Source organism: Dendropsophus ebraccatus, chromosome 12 (assembly GCF_027789765.1).
Source record: "Dendropsophus ebraccatus isolate aDenEbr1 chromosome 12, aDenEbr1.pat, whole genome shotgun sequence".
Taxonomy (NCBI): Eukaryota; Metazoa; Chordata; class Amphibia; order Anura; family Hylidae; genus Dendropsophus; species Dendropsophus ebraccatus.
In genome coordinates, this window is record NC_091465.1 from 88,971,666 (window position 1) to 88,990,807 (window position 19,142).

Sequence of the window (19,142 nt, forward strand, 5' to 3'; positions counted from 1 at the left end):
ATATATATATATATATATATATGTTCCTATACAAGGAGTCAGGGCTACTCACTGAAAGAGGGTACAAAGGGGCCATTACAGATGTGCAGTTTGTATACAGATGAGGATGGTGTCAGTGTGAGGAGCCTAATATGTCTGTCTGGCAGATTCTGTGGATTCGTGGCTCCGAGAAGTTCTCATAACGGCCCAGGACAGATGGAGAAGATGATGAAAAGGGAAGAACTCCGATCAGAGAAGACGTCCCCTGTGAGTCACCTGATGTAACTGCACTGTAATTTATATGGAGTACAGAACCTGTGTAGATCTGGGTGTGTTGATGGCGTAGTGGTCGGTCAGGGGTGGGGGTGGATTTGGGGTAGGGGGGGCCCCAATCAAAGGTTTGCTATGGGGCCCAGCCATTTCTAGTTACGCCCCTGACCTCTCTATATCACTGTGTGACCCCTCTCTATATCACTATGTGTGACCCCTCTATATCACTGTGTGACCCCTCTCTATATCACTATGTGTGACCTCTCTATATCACTATGTGTGACCCCTCTATATCACTATGTGTGACCCCTCTCTATATCACTATGTGTGACCCCTCTATATCACTATGTGTGACCCCTCTCTATATCACTATGTGTGACCCCTCTCTATATCACTATGTGTGACCCCCTGTATATCACTGTGTGACCCCTCTCTATATCACTATGTGTGACCCCCTCTATATCACTGTGTGACCCCCCTCTATATCACTATGTGTGACCTCTCTATATCACTATGTGTGACCCCCTGTATATCACTATGTGTGACCCCCTCTCTATATCACTATGTGTGACCCCCTCTCTATATCACTATGTGTGACCCCCTGTATATCACTGTGTGACCCCTCTCTATATCACTATGTGTGACCCCTCTCTATATCACTGTGTGTGACCCCTCTATATCACTATGTGTGACCCCTCTCTATATCACTATGTGTGACCCCTCTCTATATCACTGTGTATGACCCCTCTCTATATCACTATGTGTGACCCCCTGTATATCACTGTGTGACCCCTCTCTATATCACTATGTGTGACCCCCTCTATATCACTATGTGTGACCCCCCTCTATATCACTATGTGTGACCCCTCTCTATATCACTATGTGTGACCTCTCTCTATATCACTATGTGTGACCCCCTCTCTATATCACTATGTGTGACCCCCTCTCTATATCACTATGTGTGACCCCCTCTCTATATCACTATGTGTGACCCCCTCTCTATATCACTATGTGTGACCCCCTCTCTATATCACTGTGTGACCCCTCTCTATCACTGTGTGACCCCTCTCTATATCACTATGTGTGACCCCTCTCTATATCACTGTGTGTGACCCCTCTCTATATCACTATGTGTGACCTCTATCTCTATATCACTATGTGTGACCCCTCTCTATATCACTATGTGTGACCCCCTCTATATCACTATGTGTGACCCCCTCTCTATATCACTATGTGTGACCCCTCTATATCACTATGTGTGACCCCTCTCTTAATCACTATGTGTGACCCCTCTCTTAATCACTATGTGTGACCCCTCTCTATATCACTATGTGTGACCCCTCTATATATCACTGTGTGACCTCTCTATATCACTATGTGTGACCTCTCTCTATATCACTATGTGTGACCTCTCTCTATATCACTATGTGTGACCTCTCTCTATATCACTATGTGTGACCCCTCTCTATATCACTATGTGTGACCTCTCTCTATATCACTATGTGTGACCCCTCTCTATATCAATATGTGTGACCCCTCTCTATATCAATATGTGTGACCCCTCTCTATATCACTATGTGTGACCCCCTGTATATCACTTTGTGTGACCCCCTGTATATCACTGTGTGACCCCTCTCTGTCACTATGTGTGACCCCTCTCTATATCACTATGTGTGACCCCTCTCTATATCAATATGTGTGACCCCTCTCTATATCAATATGTGTGACCCCCTGTATATCACTGTGTGACCCCCTGTATATCACTATGTGTGACCCCCTGTATATCACTATGTGTGACCCCCTGTATATCACTATGTGTGACCCCTCTATATCACTATGTGTGACCCCTCTCTATATCACTATGTGTGACCTTTCTATATCACTATGTGTGACCCCCTGTATATCACTATGTGTGACCCCTCTATATCACTATGTGTGACCCCCTGTATATCACTATGTGTGACCCCCTGTATATCACTGTGTGACCCCCTGTATATCACTATGTGTGACCCCCTGTATATCACTATGTGTGACCCCCTGTATATCACTGTGTGACCCCCTGTATATCACTATGTGTGACCCCTCTATATCACTATGTGTGACCCCCTGTATATCACTATGTGTGACCCCCTGTATATCACTATGTGTGACCCCCTGTATATCACTGTGTGACCCCCTGTATATCACTATGTGTGACCCCCTGTATATCACTATGTGTGACCCCCTCTATATCACTATGTGTGACCCCTCTATATCACTATGTGTGACCCCTCTCTATATCACTATGTGTGACCCCTCTCTATATCACTATGTGTCCTTTTGTCCTGTAGTGTTGAGTTATCCGTCCTATCAGGGTGACACAAGCCCCAGTCCTAGTTACCTGAGTTGAGCAAAGTGTCCGAGGGTGTCCTGGTGTCACCTGCATTGAAAGATAGAGTACGTAGGCTCTTAGCTGCGTTGCTCTATTCAGGTCAGTTAGTCTGCTTTTGGATACTGTCCTGTTGAGGGCGTGGGCTGGGGTGATCTCTGACTTGTCCTCTCTTTAGATGTTTAGCACTGCATCTTGAGGATAAGTGTTGCTTTATGAAGGAAAGTCTCTGTGTTCTCCATAAGGACACACTACAGCTGGTCTTTCCTGGACAGGTAACCTGGCAGAGCCAGGCCCCTGGCTAAGCTCAGCAGGGATGCCTGATCTGTGTGTCTTTCTACACTGAGAAACAGAAAGGAACTGACTAAGTGTGGGTCTACACTTCCTCTCCCCATGTGACAACTTCCTACAGGGTGTATGTAACAGCTCCTGTAAGTGGTGGAGAAGAGAGTGCGAGATGAAAGGAGGATAGAGATAGGGAGAAGAGATAGGGAGAAGAGAAGAGTAACTCTCATTGGTGTACAGAACCATACAATACAGTGAGCCTTACATGACTAAAGCTGTACGACATATATACACGAATACACATAATACTGACATCTAGTGGAAAACTTATACAATACTTCATCACCACTTTGCTTTTGAGACACAAGGCTTTTTTCGAGAGGTGTTCTAAGCAGAAACACCTGTGGTGGGACACCACAGATATAGATTTGTTGCGCTGGTGGGAGGGTCGGTCTCACAGCTGGCCGGATTCACTAAGAGACTTGAAAAGGGGGGAAAAAGGGGAAGGGGCCTAAATTAAGACCGGCGTATGAGCACATCGGTCTTGATAAATCCCCCCCTTACATGTCTCTTTCTAAACTTGGTGATTCACGCTATTGCACCCTAAATCTGCCGACCATAGACATATTGCTGTGAGAATCATGAAGACACATGGGGGGACATTTATTAAGTCTAGCGTATTTTACGCCGGTCTTGCAAATGTCCCCACAGCTCTGTAAATCCTCGGAGCCCGTCCATGCGAATAAAATGAAACCTACGCCAGCTCAGAGCTGGCGTAGGTTTCACTGTCATTTTATCCCCAGAAAAATGCTAAATGCTCCCCCCCTCAGCGTGCTGCCACACCCCCAGTATTGCCCCCTCTCCCCCCCTCACCACCATTTGCGAATATTTTTACGCCAATAGGGCCCATCTGCACCTAAAAAAAGGCATTTAGGCCTTTTCATACATGTCCCCCATGGACTTTAGTAGGAACCAGACAGCAAGAATTCTATCCTATATCCTCCTCTTTATATACAGAGGGTCCTTTTACATGAAACAATTTATCAGCAAGATAAATCAGCAAGATCAGCATTTGCGGTGCCTTTACACAGCACGACAAATCGAGCAGCGGGCTGCACAAACAATCCTTGTATCATTTCTGCAGGCCTGGAAACTAAGGGCACAGATATATACATAACCTGTATGCACAGTATATCCTATATATATATATATATATATATATATATATATATATATATATATATATATATATATATATATATATATATATCCTTACTGTTAGTTTCCTTTCATTGTTATTGGCCTCACATAACCCTGGTTCCACAGGAAGATTTACAGACAATAACAATACATTTTGAGGCCTGCTCTAAAGACACAAACAGCCGAGGATCAGACCTTTCCCCATCCTCAGCTGATCACTTTTACGCGGGATGATTATCTAGTAACCCTGCTGCTAATCGTCCAGTATACAAGGCCTCATATATATATATATATATATATATATATATATATATATATATATGAGAGAGAGAGAGAATTCTATGTAGCACCTGATCCTCCAGGGCTAGCTGTCTCTGATGGAGCATACACCTCCATGATGATAGTGACTCTGGGCAGCTCCTTGCACTGGCTGGATCCATGGTTAGGGGTCACTAAATGCTGGGACCCACAAGACTGTAAAGACTGTAGTCTTATGTGTTATAGAATGGTTCAGATCGTAAGGCGATTATCGGCCGTATTCGTTGTGTTATAGAAGACAATGATCAGCCGACATGCACAGCTAATTGTTGTCTTTCCACATGTTGAAAGGGCAACGACCAGGATAGCAGTGAAATGCTTTTGTCTCTCCATGCAATAGAAGCGCCAGCAGCAGATGGCCACTATCTTCTATGGGCTGCCTGAACGATCACCCTGGCAGCGCCATCTACCACGCCACCCCCTCCTCTTACCTGCTTGCTGCTGATGCGTGTAATAGTGCCAGCAGCGAGAGGGGAACGAGGAGTAAGCGAGCGCTGACCTGACCGTGTAATGGGGGCTTTAGGTTTGTATGTGACTTGTGATGAACCACCCAGTCCTGGATACATCCACTAACTCCACCTGGTATAACAAGATCCATGGGGTGAGAAGGTCTCTCATCTCTCGTGTGTAGTGGAGTCCTATAAATCACTGTAATCCACTGTACTCCACCGTCATACAGCCCGCCGGTTTGGGCTGCCCCTCCAGGGAAGATTTGGTGGAGAACTTTGCCAAATTAGTTCAAAGCTTCCTGACACTTGTTACTTTCTGTGCAGCTTCTGTGCGTCCAATCTGGATCATGTTAACACCCTGATTTTTTACTGCGGTTGGGAAAGAGCGACTTTGGGTTCCATCCAAGAAGTGTCCTGGTCCATGCTCGCTCTCATAGCTTCTTATCTAACATGGGACACCAATGATCTGCCAATTAGCTCCAGTCAGGGCCGCTAAAGCGAAACAGATGGACCCATATATTCTCATCTGGAAAATCTGACACCTCCAGCCTCTCCGCGCTGCCCCACAAGACTTTGCTTCCTTTCATTGTAAGTTTGCCGTTTTCTCAGCGGGACGTGATGTATGGAGCGCCGACTTCTGCCAGGACTTTATATAAACATCTGGAGGAGCCGCGTTAAATGTCACTTCTCAAATGGCAAACTGAGCGTTTTCTCTTACGTCTTAACTGCGAGTGCTCGACAACACAATGCTACGGGCACCAATGTATACAGATCTGTGCCATGGTAACCCTTTATATTCCACATAACAACACAATGCTACGGGCGCCAATGTATACAGATCTGTGCCATGGTAACCCTTTATATTTCACATAACACAATGCTACAGGCGCCAATGTATACAGATCTGTGCCATGGTAACCCTTTATATTCCACATAACACAATGCTACGGGCACCAATGTATACAGATCTGTGCCATGGTAACCCTTTATATTCCACATAACAATGCTACAGGCGCCAATGTATACAGATCTGTGCCATGGTAACCCTTTATATTTCACATAACACAATGCTACAGGCACCAATGTATACAGATCTGTGCCATGGTAACCCTTTATATTTCACATAACACAATGCTACAGGCACCAATGTATACAGATCTGTGCCATGGTAACCCTTTATATTCCACATAACACAATGCTACAGGCACCAATGTATACAGATCTGTGCCATGGTAACCCTTTATATTTCACATAACACAATGCTACAGGCGCCAATGTATACAGATCTGTGCCATGGTAACCCTTTATATTCCACATAACACAATGCTACAGGCGCCAATGTATACAGATCTGTGCCATGGTAACCCTTTATATTTCACATAACACAATGCTACAGGCGCCAATGTATACAGATCTGTGCCATGGTAACCCTTTATATTCCACATAACACAATGCTACAGGCGCCAATGTATACAGATCTGTGCCATGGTAACCCTTTATATTTCACATAACACAATGCTACAGGCACCAATGTATACAGATCTGTGCCATGGTAACCCTTTATATTCCACATAACACAATGCTACAGGCGCCAATGTATACAGATCTGTGCCATGGTAACCCTTTATATTCCACATAACACAATGCTACGGGCACCAATGTATACAGATCTGTGCCATGGTAACCCTTTATATTCCACATAACAATGCTACAGGCGCCAATGTATACAGATCTGTGCCATGGTAACCCTTTATATTCCACATAACACAATGTTACGGGCGCCAATGTATACAGATCTGTGCCATGGTAACCCTTTATATTCCACATAACACAATGTTACGGGCACCAATGTATACAGATCTGTGCCATGGTAACCCTTTATATTCCACATAACAATGCTACAGGCGCCAATGTATACAGATCTGTGCCATGGTAACCCTTTATATTCCACATAACAATGCTACAGGCACCAATGTATACAGATCTGTGCCATGGTAACCCTTTATATTCCACATAACACAATGCTACAGGCACCAATGTATACAGATCTGTGCCATGGTAACCCTTTATATTCCACATAACACAATGCTACAGGCACCAATGTATACAGATCTGTGCCATGGTAACCCTTTATATTCCACATAACACAATGCTACAGGCGCCAATGTATACAGATCTGTGCCATGGTAACCCTTTATATTCCACATAACGCCGGTTATTGGCCTTTAGTGACTGGTTAGTCATCAGCCATTGTACTTTATGCCAGTGGTAATTTTTTATCTATAAGTTCTTTTTTTTTTTTGTAATGAAAAACACCAACATTTAGCAAAAGATGGGGGTAAAATTAGCATTTTGCAAATTCTCTTCTTATAGGAAAAATAGTCAAACCACATCAAACAGGTACTGTGACAGAAAAAAAAATTCTTTCACATCACCTGCATTTTAGAAAGTTATACAGATTTGTAAATTCCTTCTATATAATAATTTCCAGTCTTCCAGTACTTATTAGCTGCTGTATGTCCGACAGGAAGTGGTGTATTCTCTCCAGTATGACACAGTGCTCTCTGCTGCCACCTCTATCCGTGTCAGGAACTGTCCAGAGCAGCAGCAAATCCCCATAGAAAACCTCTCCTGCTCTGGACAGTTCCTGACATGGACAGAGGTGGCAGCAGAGAGCACTGTGTCACACTGGAGAGAATACACCACCTTCTGCAGGACATACATCAGCTGATAAGTACTGGAAAACTGGGGATTATTGTATAGAAGTAATTTCTGGATACAGCCCACCTTTGTCTTGTATAGTATGTATGTATAATTGGAGGCATTAAGGACCCCCATTCTAATGATGGGGTTGGCAGGAGGAATTACTAGCGGTTGGCACTATACCTGTCAGGAAGCCTATTAGATCCTGCCTTTGAGTGTAGCAGGCCTTCATACATGGCAGACCCGGTGACCCTATGAGCCTGAGCTGTAACAGCGCTGAGTCTGAGGTTTCCTCCTGGATGATGAGCACTGTCTGCGCTCTGCAGATTGCGGCACATATCAGCGCCGTGGAACGCGCTCCATCTGGTTTCTGAATAGACAGTGTAAAGGTTACCCTGCAAACCTAGAGTAATTGCATATGCAAAGTGTCATTCATCTCGGTGGTAGTGCGTTATTTACAGCGGGTGTTTGTAGAAAGGCAGAGAATTGCCATTGTGTGTGTAAAGCCTGCAGCTCGCAGTGGGCCCGGAGTGAGCCGCGAAAGGGCAAAGAACGCTCCTACAGGCAAATCTTCTTAAGTGAGAAATTAGTTCAGATTCAGGCAATAATCTTGTTTTATAAAATGCAACAGGAGAGACAACCACAGGAAAATCTATCCGGTTCTGCCTATCAAACCCTCAGATTCTCTGCCGTATTATACTTCACCCATTACCGAGGAAAATGGCTGACGCCGCCATCATCTCCATGTTTATCTTTTTAGACGTTTACAGACGTATCATTGCACATTTGTAAGCCGTTCCGTACAGATTACAGTGAGATGTGCTGATGCCGCAGTACAATGTGAGGAGGAGACGCGCACCAGAGCGGCTCTCTGTAACAGCCGTGGACTCCTTTAAATCAGGATCTACATTGTACCCCATTAGTAACCCCTACCTGTCAAACTTTCTTTTGGGGAACTATAAGTTTACATAGTTCCATGCAAATATCACACCCTCCTCAGATGATTGGCTAAGTGGAACCATGTGACCAGTGAGGTACCTGCATCCCCTATGAGGCCATAAGTCGCAGCATTGTTATATGGGCAGATGCCTTGGGCCACGTTCACACTGCAAATATATATATATATATATATATATATATATATATATATATATATATATATGCACCCCGATTGGCCCCATTCTGTGTCCTGGCCTCCCAACGCATCATCTCAATGAAACCATTGGCTGCATATTACACATGGCTTTCCAATGCAGACTGCACATTAGATGCTATGGGAACATAACCTTGGAATACGGAGCCATGGCGTGTCTTTCTGGCCATATAGGAAGAACACATGCAACACGCGTCCCATCATCTTTAATGGAACGATCCTTCCAGCATGCAGTTTAAAGTATGTGTGCATCAATGGCATCTCACCATGAAAAAGCATCAACAGGCCATGGCAGTGATTCACCCGTTAGTACGAAGCCAGTCTGTGCCCAAAATTACAATAGAATACCTGTCATACCTCTGTAGGGCACTTGTTCCAACAATGGTTTCCTGAAAGACAATGAAATAAACTACATAATCAGCAAATCAGAAATCAAGGGACTGCAGGATCAGAGGGTAAGCATACATGGAGGACAGCTCACACAGGCTGGAGATAGGGAAGAGAGTATACATGGAGGGCAGCTCACACAGGATGGAGATAGGGAAGAGAGTATACATGGAGGGCAGCTCACACAGGCTGGAGATAGGGAAGAGAGTATACATGGAGGGCAGCTCACACAGGATGGAGATAGGGAGGAGAGCATACATGGAGGGCAGCTCACACAGGATGGAGATAGGGAGGAGAGCATACATGGAGGGCAGCTCACACAGGATGGAGATAGGGAGGAGAGTATACATGGAGAGCTGCTCACACAGGCTGGAGATAGGGAGGAGAGTATACATGGAGGGCAGCTCACACAGGCTGGAGATAGGGAGGAGAGCATACATAAAAGGCAGCTCACACAGGCTGGAGATAGGGAGGAGAGTATACATGGAAGGCAGCTCACACAGGCTGGAGATAGGGAAGAGAGCATACATGGAGGGCAGCTCACACAGGCTGGAGATAGGGAAGAGAGCATACATGGAGGGCAGCTCACACAGGATGTATGTTGGGAGGAGAGTATACATAGAGGGAGGACAACAGGCTGGAGATAGGGAGGAGAGTATACATGAAGGCCGGTCACACAGGTTGGAGATAGGGAGGAGAGCATACATGGAGGGCAGCTCACACAGGCTGGAGATAGGGAGGAGAGCATACATGGAAGGCAGCTTACACAGGCTGGAGATAGGGAGGAGAGCATACATGGAAGGCAGCTCACACGGGCTGGAGATAGGGAGGAGAGCATACATGAAGGGCAGCTCACACAGGCTGGAGATAGGGAGGAGAGCATACATGGAAGGCAGCTCACACAGGCTGGAGATAGGGAGGAGAGCATACATGAAGGGCAGCTCACACAGGCTGGAGATAGGAAGGAGAGTATACATGGAGAGCAGCTCACACAGGCAGGAGATAGGGAGAAGAGCATACATGGAAGGCAGCTCACAAAGGCTGGAGATAGGGAGGAGAGCATACATGGAGGGCAGCTCACACAGGCTGGAGATAGGAAGGAGAGTATACATGAAGGGCAGCTCACACAGGCTGGAGCTAGGGAGTAGAGCCTACATGGAGGGCAGCTCACACAGTCAACTCACATAACTCATTATAACCACTAATATTCTATGATATTCTCATGATTTGCTGTTACGGTGTTGGAGTCTAGCACTACAGCCTGTCAGCCTGGTAAGAGTGGAATGAATCTGATCGACTTCTCATTGTACACTGTGGATTCTTACATGTACTTTCTAGCTTATAGGTTGCTAGCAGACAATTCACTGACCTGAACATAACATTAAGTCTATTAAGCGACTCTGATATCTTGGTCTGTGAAGCATAGTATTATTCCATCCTGATGGATAGACAGTGTAACTAGTAACCAGTGCTGCCTGCTTTGTGAGTGCAAGGAAACTCCATCACAAATGACTCATCTAATGTGTTCTTCACGCTCTGTACTTGGTGTAAGAGCCACAGGACTTTGACTCACACACTGCATCACAAGTGCTGGGATCTAAGACTCTCCTCACCCTAAACCCATATCTTAAAGGAATATAGAAAAGGCTTTGGCTCATGGCTGTGTTCACACTAATCTTGTGTGTTGTCTGGTCAGTTACACTGCCACTACACTGCACACCTTCTGTTACATGGTTATAGGCTTTATGGTGAAATTCTCATAAAATTTGTGTAAAAACCTTGTGGCCATAAAAGACCCACGGCAATTCTCAATAAAGAGACATCAGCTCTGCGGTAACCATCCTGATAGTAGCAAGGTTCTGCAGTGGTGTCCCAGTCAAGTGAACAGGACAGTGTTGCAGTACCTTGCACCTCTATTACTAATAGTACATTAAAGCTGTGGAGCCTACATATATGCGACCTCCATGATAGGCCGTCAGTCCATATGAGCCTTCTGTGTGGAACCCAGGAGCTGAACCAGGACCCTATAAAACCATCATCCAAATGAGAAAAGCAGCACCCAGGCCTTTAAACCCAGATAACTCCTTAAGCTACCCTAAGCTGTGAGCTTCATGGTAGATGGAGAAGCTTTGGTTCTGTATGAAAGTATTGCACACGTTTGACTTGCACAGCTCCTATTTCATCATGTAACATATGATGGGTGGCTTTGGCTGAAGTACATGATGTTTTCCGGTATGCCGGTCCCTGGGCAGCTCTTGTAGACGTGACGTTCTCCAGCTCACATATCATGCAGCCGGCTCTTGTCTTAGGCCTCAGACACTAGAAGTGACTCCACAGATTACATTGCCCGTGTTCTTATACAATGACAAGAGCGTCTTCTCTCATTAATGGCCGGATATGTAAAGGCTGGTGCTAGAGGAATATCATAGTCTGCAGCCTGGCCTCCAGGGACACAATCCATGAAAGAAACCTTCTTCTGCAAGAATGTGCCGAGAGACAACAGATAATTGAGCATCTAATCTCCTGATGACATGAGCCGCTCCGAGTGTACAGGGAATGACGTGACGGCAAAGAGACGACGACTGCAGGTCCGGGTCACAAAACCAGCAAATAGAGCGTCTGCACCTGTTCCTGTACATTACCCTCCAGTCATACACGGTATACGTCACTTATTCTATACATTGAATGTTTCCTTTATTAGGGCATCCCATCTAGTATCGCATTGGACTTCCTTTAGTAATCAGAACTGCAATAATTTATCTTGGAATGGATCCCACCTGGTTATAAAATAGTTTAGCATAAATGGACAGAATCCGAGGAAGCGAGGAAAACTTGCGAGATCTAGATCCATCTGACCGGCCATGTTTCTCCACAGAGATCAGGATCCATCTGACCGGCCATGTTTCTCCTCCATAGAGATCTGGATCCATCTGACCAGCCATGTTTCTCCACAGAGATCTGGATCCATCTGACCGGCCATGTTTCTCCACAGAGATCTGGATCCATCTGACCGGCCATGTTTCTCCACAGAGATCTGGATCCATCTGACCGGCCATGTTTCTCCACAGAGATTTGGATCCATCTGACCGGCCGTGTTTCTCCTCAGAGATCTGGATCCATCTGACCAGCCATGTTTCTCCACAGAGATCTGGATCCATTTGACTGGCTATGTTTCTCCACAGAGATCTGTATGCATCTGACCGGCCATGTTTCTCTAAGGAGATCTGGATCCATTTGACTTGCTGTGCTTTTTCACTACTTTATTGATACAATTTTCAGTTTTTTCCTGTAGAGCTTTACCTTTCGGTCCTGCTTAGTCACAATGGTGCTGCAGCCGGTTGTCCCTGGTACGCTGACCCAGACTTTTTACCCTGAAAAGTTTTCGACTGCCATTCTTCCTTCTCATTGCTCCTCACCTCAGTCATTATAAAAGTATAATAATTAGAGATGAGCGAATCACTTATCTGCGCTACGCTCATCAAACTGCCACTCCACTCCCAGCCACTGCTCCCAAAAAAAGCTGGATCCAAAGCTGGGAAACTTTTCCTAGTTTCCCAGGATTGGATCCAGCTTTTCCCTAGCACCCAGGTTGAGCGGCAGGGAGCAGAGCAGCGCTGAAATGTCGGCAGCTTGATGAGCGGAGTGCAGATCAAACAAAGCACTTCACTTTTCTCTAATACTCGGTACTCTCTGTATTAAACCTCTGCTGAGCTTCTGCTTCTACACAGCAGCCAATCTGAATAGGCAGAGCTGCAGTATAAAGCATGGCACTTTTAGCAGGAAGGTGGGATTTCTGGCAACATAATTATAATTTTAGGACCACATTGTGACTATGAATTGGGCTATATAGAGGAAAAGGAGAATTTTTGTAAAGCTTTTTCTGCAGCCATCCTACATGCACAAATCCATGCACTTTCTGCAGAAACAAACTCCTGCATATGAAAGGAACCGATACCCAGTCCTGGAGAATTGTGCAACTAATCTCCTGCAAGTGACTATACTGCACACTCTCTTACATGCCATACAATATGGGCCTGTGGACATGGGGCATCGGTTTTTGTGACTCCCATTTACATGATATTGGCAATATAATGTGTTAACACATGAAATCTCTCATTTCACTGCCTGTAAGGTTTAATGACCCTTTATATTGAGGGTGCACATTGTGGATACATTCTTACATTGTAACAAACCTGCAGACAATGGACACAGATACTGCAGCCTGGTGTGTGGCCCCGGCAGTAAATGGTGTTTATTGGCCAGCGCCCATTAACAGCCTATATATATATAGCAGGTGTCGGGCACCTGGGGTACAGCATACGTCGCCCTATCTGATGGAACCAGAAGAAACCTTAATGATTGCCAATAGGGCTGGTTCAAATGTTGTGTTCTTATTCCGGCCTCTGTGTGACCCGAAGGGGACTGCAATTATGTATTAGAGTCTTATGACTAGAATGGGGAGCTGCAAACAATGGTGCGCCTCACACTAGGAGGCCCGGGCACCGTGCCCGCTCCCAGGCAGTTGTGGTCCAGCTGTGCCTGAGACAACATTACAGGGTGGAGTAACCCTTTCTGGAATGATGACAAAATACATGGTGTCCTATAGAAAGTGCAGTGTACATGAATCCCCATGTGATTCCGAGTGACCTTATCCAAGGTACATATAGAAGAAATCTATCATCAGAGGGGGCACTTATTCACAATGGAGTCACATTATTATCACCACTTCCTACTTTTGGCGTTGAGTGAGTATATGATGGTGATGGCCGTCTGCACACATATCTCTTGTCACTGTTTTTTTTTTTTTAAATAAATCTTTTTGTTAAATTGTACATTTATGGAAAGTGCAAAACAATGAGCGTCCCACAGCACTTGCATCCTAGCAGATTATTATATTACAGCTGTGGTGGATGCGCGTGCAGTATAGCCTGGTTATGGACGACCGGTCACTTGCCAGATGGTGCCAGTGACGCCACTACTGTGGTGGTTGGTCGGAGTATAAACTCAGCCAGATGGTACATTGTTATGACACCAGTACCGGTTGGAAACACAGGTATGGTGGCACACCTGCTTTTATTTTAAGGTGGCTGTCTATGTCCTTTCCCCTGTGGTCGGTGACCTGCTGGGCTGTGAGAGGATCCCTTGGGTACTTATCACGGTGGTCCGGAGTGGAGCTGTGACCCACTTGGACTATCGGTACCGCCGCACACAGAAAGGGGGGGGAGGTGACTCAAGGATGGAGTAGTGACTGTGGAGGTGCTAGAATAATAATTACTCAATAAAGAGTCCTATTATCATATAAATAAAATCTTCTTTACTGTGAGAATACTTTGTACAACAGTTGATCATAGACTGTAGACGTGACGTGTTTTGACCTTTGCTGTCGTGATACCACCTGTTGCCCTACAGTGTCCTATAAGGGTGACACACGCCTGACACCCTCTTACCTAAGTTAAGCAAGGTGGCCAAGTTTACCTGGTAACACCTGCACTGCGAGAGCGTACGTAGGCTTGTAGCAACTTTACTCTATCCGGAGCAGTTCCTCATTTCAGGATATTGTCCTGCTCTTTTAGAAGTGTTCACAGCGTGTTATGGGGTGTTCTCTGACCTATCCACTCACAAGCAGCTTTAGAAGAAAAAGTCTCTGTCTCCCATGTGCGTCTATCCTCTACAACACACTAGACTAGACTACACTGGACTAACTGTAGGTGGGACTTGGCAGAGCCAGGGCCCACCTGGACTACAGCAGGGACTGTCTTCTCTTGCGTCCTCTCTCCACCAAGACTTGGGTAAGACTCACTAATTGTAGGCGTACACTTCCTCTCCCCATGTGACAACTTCCTACAGGAGGTGTAATGGCCCCCGTGAGTGATGGAGAAGAAAGTGTAAAGAGAAAGAAGGATAGAAATAGGTGAAAGGAAAGAACAGCTCTCATTGGTGAGCAGATTATAACAAACAATAACCCCTTGTTCACTACAGCTGTGCTATATACAAGTGCATATAAAGATAATAGTGACATCTTGTGGTAAAACTTAGGTACTACTTCATTACCACGTTTACTTGAAGCACAGACTTTTGCAAGGGGTGTAAAAACTAGTTACACCCGTGGTGGGACATCACACAACTGTAGGAATTTTCACATTGAAGTTAGTAGACAATATAACATAAACATGTCATTCACTTGTGAACATTATTAAAATGATAAAAGATCACCTTTTACTGGAACAAGCACCACGACGTATGATATACAATAACTCTAAAATTTACCCTTTACACCAGTGTAGAGAAGTCGTACTGCAAAAGGGGGGGGGAGGCGGCGGAAGTGTCACTTTAACAATAAGTTTTGGCAAAAAAAAAAAAAAAAAAAAAGGATTGCTTCAGAACAGCATCCTGTTATACAACACAGGTTTTTTTTCTACTGCAGAGTTGAAGATTCTTTTGTGGAATTCACCGGATAAGCACGAGGGGGGAGATTTACCAAAGAGTGTAAACTGCCCACAGCGACCAATCACAGCTCCTCTATCATTTTACCAGAGCTGAGACCTGGGCTGTGATTGGTTGCTGCAAGTTTCACTCCTGGATTAGACAGAGAATAATCCCATATAATGGGGCTCATGTGTCCTGGCCGCCCAGTGCCAGACGGCATCTATCGGTGGCATCTCCTCAGATTGATGACTCTGATGAAGAATAGACTTGTCAGATGGAAGGATGTTGTGTGCACAGGACCTGATGCACATTAGAACTTCTATGTTAAGGAAGAAAAGTAAAGAAATTAGGTGGAGAAGGCACAAGATTTTATTATTATCCACTCATGACACGGTATACATTACACTAGTGATCAGTGACTGATCAGATTGTAAATGCTGCCATCTAGTGGTCACCTAGTAATCCGCAGCGGTATGATCTGTACATTCCAGTGTGTGACATATAATGTGACTGTTTTATTTTTATTATTTATTGATAAAGTGCGCTTGATTCCAGAGCGCTATACAAGCAACAGGAGGTAACACAGAACATTACAATTAATGGTACTGTACATAAAAAGTGAGCACCCTGCCCCCAGGGCTTACACAGGGAGTGAGGACCCTGCCTGCGAGAGATTACATATAGAGTGAGGATCCTGCCCGCAAGACATTACATAGAGAGTGAGGATCCTGCCCGCCAGAGCTTACACAGGGAGTGAGGACCCTGCCTGCGAGAGATTACATAGAGAGTGAGGATCCTGCCCGCGAGAGATTACATAGAGAGTGAGGATCCTGCCCGCCAGGGCTTACATATAGAGTGAGGATCCTGCCCGCGAGAGCTTACATAGAGAGTGAAGACCCTGCCCGCCAGAGCTTACATAGAGAGTAAGGATCCTGACCCCCAGGGCTTACATATAGAGTGAGGATCCTGCCCGCGAGACATTACATATAGAGTGAGGACCCCGCCCGCAAGAGCTTACATAGAGAGTAAGGACCCTGACCGCCAGGGCTAACATAGAGAGTGAGGATCCTGCCCGCGAGACATTACGTAGAGAGAAAGGACGCTGCCTGCCAGAGCTTACATAGAGAGTGAGGATCCTGCCCCCCAGAGCTTACATAGAGAGTGAGGTTCCTGACCCCCAGGGCTTACATAGAGAGCGATGATCCTGACCCCCAGGGCTTACATAGAGAGCGAGGATCCTGCCCGCCAGGGCTTACATAGAGAGTGAGGACCCTGCCCGCCAGAGCTTACATAGAGAGTGAGGATCCTGCCCGCCAGAGCTTACACAGGGCGTGAGGACCCTGCCCGTGAGACATTACATAGAGAGTGAGGATCCTGCCCGCCAGAGCTTACACAGGGCGTGAGGACCCTGCCCGTGAGACATTACATAGAGAGTGAGGATCCTGCCCGCCAGGCCTTACATAGAGAGTGAGGACCCTGCCCGCGAGACATTACGTAGAGAGTAAGGACCCTGCCCGCCAGAGCTTACATAGAGAGTGAGGATCCTGCCCGCCAGGGCTTACATAGAGAGTGAGGATCCTGCCCGCCAGGCCTTACATAGAGAGTGAGGACCCTGCCCGCGAGACAATACGTAGAGAGTGAGGACACTGCCCGCCAGAGCTTACATAGTGAGGATCCTGCCCGCCAGGGCTTACATAGAGAGTGAGGATCCTGCCCGCCAGGCCTTACATAGAGAGTGAGGACCCTGCCCGCCAGAGCTTACATAGAGAGTGAGGATCCTGCCTGCCAGAGCTTACATAGAGAGTGAGGATCCTGCCCGCCAGAGCTTACATAGAGAGTGAGGATCCTGCCCGCCAGAGCTTACATAGAGAGTGAGGATCCTGCCCGCCAGAGCTTACATAGAGAGTGAGGATCCTGCCCGCCAGGCCTTACATAGAGAGTGAGGATCCTGCCTGCCAGGCCTTACATAGAGAGTGAGGATCCTGCCCGCCAGAGCTTACGTAGAGAGTGAGGATCCTGCCCGCGAGACATTACGTAGAGAGTAAGGACCCTGCCCGCCAGAGCTTACATAGAGAGTGAGGATCCTGCCCGCCAGGCCTTACATAGAGAGTGAGGACCCTGCCCGCCAGAGCTTACATAGAGTGAGGATCCTGCCCGCCAGAGCTTACATAGAGAGTGAGGATCCTGCCCGCCAGAGCTTACATAGAGAGTGAGGATCCTGCCCGCCAGAGCTTACATAGAGAGTGAGGATCCTGCCCGCCAGAGCTTACATAGAGAGTGAGGATCCTGCCCGCCAGAGCTTACATAGAGAGTGAGGATCCTGCCCGCCAGGCCTTACATAGAGAGTGAGGATCCTGCCCGCCAGGCCTTACATAGAGAGTGAGTATCCTGCCCGCCAGGCCTTACATAGAGAGTGAGGATCCTGCCCGCCAGGCCTTACATAGAGAGTGAGGATCCTGCCCACCAGAGCTTACATAGAGAGTGAGGATCCTGCCCGCCAGAGCTTACATAGAGAGTGAGAATCCTGCCTGCCAGGCCTTACATAGAGAGTGAGGATCCTGCCCGCCAGGCCTTACATAGAGAGTGAGGATCCTGCATGCCAGGCCTTACATAGAGAGTGAGGATCCTGCCCGCCAGAGCTTACATAGAGAGTGAGGATCCTGCCCGCCAGAGCTTACATAGAGAGTGAGGATCCTGCCCGCCAGGCCTTACATAGAGAGTGAGGATCCTGCCCGCCAGAGCTTACATAGAGTGAGGATCCTGCCCGCCAGGCCTTACATAGAGAGTGAGGATCCTGCCCGCCAGAGCTTACATAGAGAGTGAGGATCCTGCCCGCCAGAGCTTACATAGAGAGTGAGGATCCTGCCCGCCAGGCCTTACATAGAGAGTGAGGATCCTGCCCGCCAGGCCTTACAATCTACAAATATTTTCATTATACAATGTCATATTTTGTGGGTTGGTCGCAGCGGTCTTCTTTCTCAATGGCGTCTATTACTCCTTAGACAATAGGACCATTAAAGTCACAATTTGTTCTGTGTATTATCGAGCTGCTGCTCTCTCATCTGATGCTCTATTCTACTACAACAGCAATAATTATATATAAAAAAAAAAAAAGAAATCCAAGCATAAATTCAGCTATAAATCTGGTTACAAAGTAAAACAATGCAGCAAACACTTATCACCTCACCACATGCAGAGCTGCAATCAGAAATCTGCTGGTTTCCAGAACTGCAGTGTGGGGGTCTAGCCGTTAGGTCACCTGTCTGATCGCGGGAGCCGTTAGGTCACCTCTCTGATCGCGGGAGCCGTTAGGTCACCTCTCTGATCGCGGGAGCCGTTAGGTCACCTCTCTGATCGCGGGAGCCGTTAGGTCACCTCTCTGATCGCGGGAGCCGTTAGGTCACCTCTCTGATCGCGGGAGCCGTTAGGTCACCTCTCTGATAGGGGGGTGGAGCCAAGCCAACATGTTTCCATAGGTCACCTGCAGAATTTCTGATGAAGCTGTTGATGGAGAAAACACTATAACTCCTTTGATTCACCATCTTTGTAATCAGAGTCATAGTCACATGGCCCCTTTGACTGTCAATCACCCTCGCAGAGCACA

General features: G+C 46.5%; 1 long non-coding RNA gene across 1 annotated transcript; it reads right to left on the bottom strand.

Moving 5' to 3' along the window:
- Positions 1-15,884: 15,884 nt before the first annotated feature.
- Positions 15,885-17,012, bottom strand: LOC138769102 (uncharacterized). The gene is made up of 2 exons (XR_011359212.1): positions 16,960-17,012; positions 15,885-16,925 (listed from the first exon to the last, which is right to left on the bottom strand). It is a non-coding gene; the product is annotated as an uncharacterized lncRNA (long non-coding RNA).
- Positions 17,013-19,142: the final 2,130 nt, after the last annotated feature.